Here is a 9928-nt window from a genome sequence, read left to right as displayed (position 1 = left end):
TCTTTCTTTCTTTCTTTCTTTCTTTCTTTCTTTCTTTCTTTCTTTCTAAAGATATTTTATTTTATTTTAAATGTTTACTTTTGAGAGAGTGAGAGCAGGGGAGGGGCAGAAAGGGGGTGGGCAGAGGATTTGAAGCAGGCTGTGTGCTGACAGCAGAGAGCCTGATGTGGAACTGGAACTCATAAACTATGAGATGATGACCTGAGTGAAGTCGATGCTTAACTGATTGAGCCACCCAGGCACCCCACCATCATTTCTCATTTAAAAAATTTCAGTTTTTGCACGTTGTGTGTTACTACAAAAAATGTTTGTAATTGCTGTTGCCATAAACCTCACATCTAGAGCACAGTATTAATTAGTTGATGGCAGAAGTTATATTGCCTCAGTTATTAGAAATACTTGCTAGCAAAAACTTTTTTTTTTTTTTTTAATGTGTAGAGGAATCCCAGAGTTTCCTTTATGGTTCTTTTCTAATTTTTCCAGATCAGGTAATCAGCCAGTGAGAGATGGGTGCTAGATTCAGGAGCCATCTAAATAGCACAAGAGGGGTGCCTGGATGGCTCAGTTAGTTAAGCATCTGGCTCTTGATTTTGGCTCAGGTCCTGAACTCACGGTTCTTGGGTTCCAGCCCTATGTTGTGCTCTGGGCTGAGAGGGTGGAACCTTCTTGGGATTCCGCGCCCCCTCCCCGCCCTTCCCTTACTCCCCCCCAATAAATAAATAAGAAATTTTTCTAAATTTTTTTTTAACGTATATTTATTATTGAGAGACAGAGAGACACAGCATGAGCAGGGGAGGGGCAGAGAGAGGAGGAGACACAGAATCCGAAGCAGGCTCCAGGCTCTGAGCCGCCAGCACAGAGTCCAACGTGGGGCTCAAACTCACAAACTGTGAGATCATGACCTGAGCCAAAGTCAGTGCTTAACCAACTGAGCCACCCAGGCGCCCCAATAAATACAAACTTTTGAAAAAATAAATACTGCAGGAAAGAACTACGAACTGGAAAGTATTGATAGATACTAAAGTGAGAAAGTAAGGTGGAAGAAGGGATGATGGTGAATACTGTAATAAAAATGATGATAGAATTTCAGAAAATGGAAAAATGTTCATATTATATACAGTGGCTTTTTCCAAATGTTCATGAAAACTCACTTAGGCTGTAAGGATAGTAAAGTTAAATAAGCCACTTCTAAAAGCCAGAGGTTATACAGTGGGTTGTAGCATAAAGAAGGCTTTATACAGTGCTTCTTTTCATTCATGATCTTGATGGGCCAGGTCCCAAGATGTTTCAGTAAAGGTTCCTGAACTATGTAATTTAATATTCTGCTCAAAGTAAATGCATGCTCTATTCATAGTGCTTTGTCAAGTTAAAATTATTTAAGCTTGTTTTCTCCTGTTTCCTAATTGTTGTGCCCAGTGACTCTAAAATGAGAAAGCTGTGATGGGATCATAAGAAGGGAGTTAATTCAGCAAATAATGTGCATTGGTCATGTGCCAGATATTGTCCTGGACAGACGCACGCATTCATTCAAACACATTCAGATCTAACACCTACTTTTGATTTCAGACATAACCTTTTTGGTTCTATTGACTACAGCTAAAATAAATTGTTACTAAATTTGGAACTGTGCTCTTAAGTGTTGAAACGTGTGACATGCAGAATGTTTGGACTTTTCTGGGCTAATCCATATAATATTTAATTGATTCTTCTCCTAGGAGATCTGCCTGGTCTCTGACCAACCACTGCTGTTGACATGTTACAGTGAGTGCCTATTGTGGATGTACGCTTTTGCTTTTCTTAGTAATTTAATTAAAAAAGAGTATAATATGGTCATGGTGATAGAGTGAGAGGGAGACTGCTGAGGAAATGACCCCAGTCATAAAGTATGAAAGACCTGAAGAGACAGGGAACAAAAATTTTGCCTGCCAGCCTGCTTCTTTTTATCTCCTGGTTTCTGTGTTTTGACAGAATTGATCTCCTCCTTCTCAGCAGTTTTACATGAGGACCAAATACTCAGATCTTTCTCCATAAAGGGTTTTAGAATATGATGGTGACTATGTGAATATTTAAAAATTATATGTAGTCTACTTCTTGTGTCTTCTTGATTTTGAAATAAAATATTGCTAAATGCAAAAGAATTTTTTTTTTATTTTTCAATAGATGAAATTTATTGTCACATTGGTTTCCATACAACACCCAGTGCTCATCCCAAAAGGTGCCCTCCTCAATACCCATCACCCACCCTCCCCTCCCTCCCACCCCCCATCAACCCTCAGTTTGTTCTCGGTTTTTAAGAGTCTCTTATGCTTTGGCTCTCTCCCACTCTAACCTCTTTTTTTTTTCCTTCCCCTCCTCCATGGTTTCTGTTAAGTTTCTCAGGATCCACATAAGAGTGAACACATATGGTATCTGTCTTTCTCTGTATGGCTTATTTCACTTAGCATCACACTCTCCATATGCCATATTTCTCCAAAGGGCCATATTTCGTTCTTTCTCATTGCCATGTAGTACTCCATTGTGTATATAAACCACAATTTCTTTATCCATTCATCAGTTGATGGACATTTAGGCTCTTTCCATAATTTGGCTATTGTTGAGAGTGCTGCTATAAACATTGGGGTACAAGTGCCCCTATGCATCAGTACTCCTGTATCCCTTGGGTAAATTCCTAGCAGTGCTATTGCTGGGTCATAGGGTAGGTCTATTTTTAATTTTCTGAGGAACCTCCACACTGCTTTCCAGAGTGGCTGCACCAATTTTAAATGCAAAAGAATTTTAAAGGATTGTGGCTTCCTCTTTTTCAGGATTGGCATGTTTAAGATTGAGTGTTCTTAATCTTATCAGAAATTTTTGATCATACAAAAACAGAATAGTAAAATGAGCCACTATTTACATATTGTCTACTTTCAACAATTAACACGTTGCCAAGTCTGTTCCATGTATATCCCTCCCCTGCCCCATTATTGACTCAAATTCCAGACAAATTCTGTTTGCAGATATTAAAAGTCAGTGTTACTAGACAATAGGAGACTCCCCTAACAAACATAATGTTCATGTCATTAAATTTTAAAAATGAACAATCTGTTCAAGAACTGTTAAAGATTTTATTCATTTTATAATAAAAGTTACTACATTAAACAAGAGCATGGGAACTAATGTATTTAGGCCTTGGGCCCAGCCTTGGGTTTAAATTCTAGTTTTGCTGTTTATGAACTACATGACTTTGGGCAGGGTGACCTCTCTTCATCTCACTAAGTCTCAGTTTATTCAGCTGTTAAGTGGTGACAACACTAATTCTAATAGTATTGTTGTGAGTTCTAAATGAAGCAGCAAACACAAAGTGATTATAGAACATTTTCAGCACTGTTAGTCATTGTTTTTTTTTTTTTTTTTTAAGTTTATTTATTTAGAGAGAGAGCGTGCACACATGTGAGCAGGGGATGGGGAGAGAGAGAATCCCAAGCAGGCTCTGTGCTGTCAGTGTCAAACCCAGGACCGTGGGATCTTGACCTGAGCTGAAATCAACAATTGGACGCATATAAGACGGAGCCACCCAGGTGCTCCAGAATTGTACATCATTTTTATCCAGATTTCCCTAATCTACAAAATAGACAATTCTATTTACTTTTTTAAATTATTTTTTGGCAGTTTTATTGAGATAAAATTTACATGCCATAGAATTCACCCATTTTAAGTGTATAATTCAGTGATTTTTAGTAGATTTGCAGGGACTGTCACCATAATTTGATCTTATAACACTTTCATCACCCCAGAAAAGAATCCTTACACCCATTACCAGTCATTTCCCACACCTACTCCAGCTCTGGGCAACCATTAACTTACTTTCTGTCTCTATGAATTTACCAATTTTGGATATTTAATATAAGTGGAATCCTGTAATATGTGACCTTTTGTGTCTGGCTTCTGTCACTTAGTATGTTTTAAGGTTCACTCATGTTATACCATGTATCAATACTTCACTCCTTTTTCTTGCCAGGTAGTAGTCTATTACATGGATAATACCACATTTTGTTTATCCATTCAGAATCGATGGACACTGAGAGTGTGTGAGAGTGGGCGGTGAGGGGGGGAGGACAGTGAGAGAGAGAGAGAGAGAGAGAATATCTTAAGCAGGCTCCATGCTCAGTGCATGGGGCTTTATCCCACGACCCTGGGATCATGACTTGAGTGGAAATCTAGAGTCAGACATTCAACCAACTGAGCCACCCAGGAGCCCGATTTGTGTGTTTTTAATTTATATTTTATTATATGATAAAATAATACAGTGGAGAGAAGCACTGTGCAAGGTTTTAGGGTTTCCTGAAGCTGCGTTTAATGTTATTTGCCATGTAGCCTTAGGAGGGTAAATATATGTCCTCTAGATCTCAGTTTCTGTTTTAGGTTTGATGTTTGTGTCCCCCCCCCCCCCAAAATTCGTAGGTTGAAAACAATTCCCCATTGTGAAGGTATTTGGAGGTGGGCCTTGGGAGGTGATTAGTGTGCTCTTATAAAAGATACCCTATTAGAACTCCCTTGCCCTTTCCACCATGCGAGGACACATGTAGAAGACGGTCCTTTTGTAGAACAGGGAGTGGGCCTTCATCAGGCACTGAATCCACCTGCATATTAATCTTAGACTTCTCAGCCTCCAGAAATATGAGAAATAAATTTCTGTTATTTATAAGGCACCCAACTCTATGGTATTTTGTTAAATAGCAGCCTGAGCAGAACCATGAGAAATAAAGTTATTGTTTATAAGTCACTCAGTCTATGGTATTTTTGTTATAGCAGCCAAACAGACTAAGTTTCCTTATCAACAAAATGAAAAAGTTGGAGTAGATCCTCTCTGTGGTTCTAAGTCTGTGATTTATAAATCTGTTAATTTCTGTATTATCTTGGGAAATTCTCTGTGCCTCACTTTTCTTATCAGAAAAAATGGGGATACTGACAAAATGGTATGTTGTTGTGAGGATGAAATAAAATTCTTGAACATAAAAAAATGCCAGGGTGTATTAAGTTATTTGGTTGTAATGGGGTTGTGGCCATTTTAGTGTGTTGGACCAAGAAAGCCTTAGGAGGGGATGATTTGACTATGGCCTTTGGAAAATCATTGATAGTAAATCAGTAATTAGTGGAGGAGGGAAGTTTTACCTGCTAATAATAGGTGCTATTTATTGAATGCCTACCATCCTGGAGTATATTAAACACTAACAGTAATGTTAGTTCATCTAATCCTCAGTCCTGTGAGCTCAGTGATTATGCCCCTGAAGAGAAATTAAAGGAATTGCCTAAGCCACCTAGTTAGTAAGTGGCTGCCTTGGAGTCCCACCTGGTCTCCAAGGCCATGGTCTTTATTTACTGCTGCACTAAACTGCTTTTCAGAGGGAACAGCTCTTTGGAACAGAATCCTATGGCAGGGAAATTCTTCAGTGGGGGAGGTCTTTGCTTGGGAAAGGTATCTGGTATTACTAATAGTCCTTATGAGGTATAAAAGAGGTGATTATTCTATAAATAGTTTTTATGTGCCTTAGATTACTTTGTTCCATTGATAGTGAAGTGACATTTCAGTTACTGAACAAGTTAAAGGATTTGTAGTATGTTCAGTATTGTTTTTGTAGTTTCACCTCAGAAACATTAAAAGTATCACATTTTTTTTTATATACATTGTTTTTTAAATGAGACTTTTAGCATGATGGAAAATAACTCTTCACATGTTCCACTGGCTTCTTTCTGCCTGGTAATATTATAATTCCATTTTTGAGTGGTTTTCCATTTTACAATTTTTTACCTTTTTTCCAGTGTGGTGTTTGGTATGTGCCTTCTACTGACATTATATAAACAAAAAAATGTGATAGTGCCAAAATCTCAATTTGTGTTTGATTTCCCTTGTATGGAAGTTGGTATCCAGCATATAAATAATTGGTTACTAAAAATTAATTTGTATGCCAATTCTTTGGAATTAGGAATCTGATGATACATAATGAACCTCTTTTCAAATCTGTTAAACTCTTTATATCTGGGATATTGGATTTTGTCTGAGATCAGCTCAATGAAAGGCATGTATGTCTTTGCCAAAGATAGAGTAAGAACACTTCTGTCTATGATAAAGGCTGGGAGAGAGGAGGAGTTTGGTGAGTACTCAGAGAAATTCTGAGGTGAAGAGGAGGGCAGGAGACGCCAATGGCAGGTGAAGAGGGGTTGGGATCTAGAAATGAGACCATGAGTTTGTGAAGTTATTAGGGTTGCGCATGCATCTTCCTCTGATGATGGAGGGAGACCTACCCAGCCAGGTGACCTCGGTAGACTTACTCATTGCGTTGGAGATGGAAGTGGCCCAGGCTTCTTGGAGCTAGTGTAAGACTGAGCCATGCAGGTAGAGAGCTCATCTGAGAGCTTTGGAAGCCTATGAAGAGGCTCTAGCCAGGAGGTACTCTATAGCTGGGGATGCCAGAAATTACTTTCCTGGAATTCTATTTTTTTGTAATTCTCTAAAGCAATATTCCTTTTTCCTTTGCCTCCCCAGTTTTGGTGAAGCAGCCAAACTCCTGAGAATTAATATAAGGAGAAGAAGAGCCAGAGATTTGAAAAATTAATAGTGTTAAAGAATTTTTAAAGCTGGACCTTCAAAATGGAAGTTTGGAGCTGCTAAAGGTTTGGTAGAATAGCTAGAATTGTAGAGAAATATTTAAGGAGCTAGTAAGTTCCTTACGTTTCTGACCTTGTAGACATCAGTGTCTGTGGCTCCTTCAAAAAATAGGCAGGGCTAGAACGGTGGTGTAGGAATAGCTATTTTTATTGTTTTTGAAAAGAGTTTTTAAGTGGTGGGCTATCATTACCATTAGCAGTAGGTTTTTGAATTTTTGAAGTTAAGTTACAGTATAGGACTTTTAATGTTCAAGCTGAACTTAATATAGAATTTTTTTCAGGGTGCCTGGGTGACTCAGTCGGTTGAGCGGCCAGCTTCGGCTCAGGTCATGATCTCACGGTTCGTGAGTTCGAGCCCCGCGTTGGGTTCTGTGCTGACAGCTCAGAGCCTGGAGCCTGCTTCCGATTCTGTGTCTCCCTCTCTCTGACCCTCCCCCGTTCATGCTCTGTCTCTCTCTGTCTCAAAAATAAATAAACGTTAAAAAAAAAAATTAAAAAGAATTTTTTTCTTTCAGATAGATTATTGATATTTTCATAGCAAACTTCAGATATTTCTCTTTCTAACCTTTCTTCCTTTCTCCCTCCCTTATTCCTTGAATAAACTAGGTCCTGATGCATCTGTAAAAGTGGTGTTATATGGCCATACTTTAGCTTTCAATTTTATTTAGAGGAATTGCAGTTTTGTCTAAATGTGTATTTTGGTCAAAACTAACCATTATTTTATCATTTTTATTTAAACTCTATCCAAAAATATTGTTGTTCTTCCATTTAGAACTGTCAATATTGTTGTAAAACCAGTTAATAATCATACACTGGCATCTGCCATAATGAAAAATTACATACATTTTCAGCTTGTGATCTGCTTTTAATGTATCATTGTAAAGTTGAGTAATGTTTATTTCTGCATTATATATATATATACATACACACACACACACACACACACACACACACACACACACACACACACGTTGAACCCAGTTAGACAGTGAGGATCTATGTGTGTGCTTGCTTGTTTCCATCTCCACAATTGCTTTTATTTCGTAACAACAGAGGTATTCTGATCTGAGTTTAAGGACAGCTGTAGTATTTCTTCTGGAACTGCAGGCTAAGGAGCTTGCATTCTGATTTTGTTCATTGCCATTATGTGTCTACATGATGTAGACTTATTAGAGATGATTTAGTTAGCCTTAGGCTATCCTAATGGGTTTTCACTGGTTGTTAAAGCTCCTCGAAGAATCTAACTAAATTTTCCAAATAAACTGGTTGATTTATACTTATTGAGAGAGGAGTTCCAGTGCACCCACTCATGTCATCAATTACAATCTCTTATGAAGTGTAATTTGCCCAGTCTTGATTAAAAGGCTTGCAATTCTCTTTTCCTGATACGCAGCACATCCTCTGCTGCCCTCTACTGGCTGCCCTTTGGTAGCACCATTGATGTGCATCTAACCACCATCACAGACCTGCCTTTCTCCAGCATCCCAATAATTTATATACCTGCTGGATCTGTGTGAGACTGTCCCAGTAGAAAGAAATTGGGAGAAGCTGCTTTGAAGGAAGAGCATGTACATGTGATCCTATGTTTGCAACACCACAAGGTGTTGACATCCAGGTACTTGTGATAATGATAGGATTCCTAGGGTGCTTTACTTTAGTGTTTGTTTCATTATTTATACATTCATTTATTAGATACTTGTTGGATGCCAGGTCTGTCTAGCATCTGGCATTGTCTTGATCTGTTAGGTGCTTAGTACCGTTTTGTTAAATGAGGAATGAATGAATGAATGAATGAATACAAAGATAAATCTCTCAGACTTGGTCTCTGCTCTGTGGGGGGCAAGATGGCAATTTATTTGGCTGCCCCAATTTTCCTCTTTTAATGCTCCAAGATTTTGAGAGAGATACTCAAAGTAGAAGATGTTTACAGATATCAGTTGAAACTTCATTTCCTTTACATATCTAGTTCTCAGAATTCATAGTCTCTAACCATAAAGGGCTCTCTCTGTTTTAGATAGAATTTATTTTGCATCTAGGAATGATGATAATTTACTTCCTTGTTTTTTACTTTTGATTAAAGGTAACTTGCCGTCATGGTTGAATATTTTCTTCATATTCACTTGTCTCTAAGGCACCTTATTTGCTATAAACTCTGACTTTCTGCTTCTTTCATATTTAATAAATTGTAACAAAATAGGTCATTTTATTTTAATGTTTATTTATTTTTGAGAGAGAGCGTGTGAGGGGCAGAGAGGGAGATAGAGGATCGGAAGCAGGCTCTGTGCTCAGAGCACAGAGCCCAACATGGGCTCGAACCCACGAACTGCGAGATCACAACCTGAGCTGAAGTCGACGCTTAACTGAGCCACCCAGGCACCCCCAAAATAGGTCATTTTAAATGACCGTATGCGATATATGACATTTTCATTAAGCATGTTTTGAATTGTTTAATTCTTCCATTTCTTAACTTCATTTAGCAAGTTTTTAAGAATGTTTTTTTCCCTTGCTTTATTAATTAATTAAGGTGAGGTAAATATTCATCATTGGTTTCATTCCTTGTTTGAGAATATAATCCACTCAGATATATTTTGGTTGAATAAGCATCTTATGAAAAATACTGATCTATAACTATACCATTAGAGAACAGCCATGACTTTGTGTCATTTTACATTTTATTGTGGTGATGGTAGTGGATGGTTGTGTTTTGAAGATTTTCCTTTATTTTTTTGTGTTTTGTTCATTGTTTTAACTATCTGTGAGATATATAAGATAACCAGAGATAGGCAAATTTGTTTTTGTTATTTATGTCTGTGCTAATGACTAGCAAAATCTAAAATAACTTTTGAGGGGCTTCTGGGTGGCTCAGTTAGTTAAGCGTCCAATTTTGGCTCAGGATATGATCTCATGTTTCATGGGTTCAAGCCTGACAGCTCAGAGCATGGAGCCTGTTTCAGAATCTGTATCCCTCTCTGCCCCTCCCCAGCTCTCTCTCCCTCTCTCTCAAAAATAAATAAACATTAAAAACATTTTTAAAATAACTTTTGAAAAACTATTTTTAATTGGAGCTAGTAGTACAGTAATCATTTTTCATTACTCTTCTCTTGTGACAGCAGTGAAAGACTGATGGAAAGGAGACTCTAGAAAGGTAAACATCACAGCTTTCATTTCTTGACTGCTTCACATTTTATCCACCAGGTCATTTGAATTGACCTACATACCCCAAAACTGTATTTCTCTTTACTTTACTTCATCAGTTTCAACATGTTCTTAAAAAAAAAAAAAA

At 37.8% G+C, this 9928-nt stretch overlaps 1 protein-coding gene across 5 annotated transcripts in view; it reads left to right on the top strand.

The window, feature by feature from the left end:
* The window catches only part of SESTD1 (SEC14 and spectrin domain containing 1), a 163132-nt gene that overhangs the window by 33336 nt on the left and 119868 nt on the right, over positions 1-9928 (top strand). The window lies entirely within an intron of this gene.

The sequence above is a fragment of the Herpailurus yagouaroundi genome, unplaced genomic scaffold (assembly GCF_014898765.1).
Source record: "Herpailurus yagouaroundi ecotype Mexico unplaced genomic scaffold, PumYag 140, whole genome shotgun sequence".
NCBI classification, from domain to species: Eukaryota; Metazoa; Chordata; class Mammalia; order Carnivora; family Felidae; genus Herpailurus; species Herpailurus yagouaroundi.
This window is presented reverse-complemented; position numbering and strand designations above follow the sequence as displayed.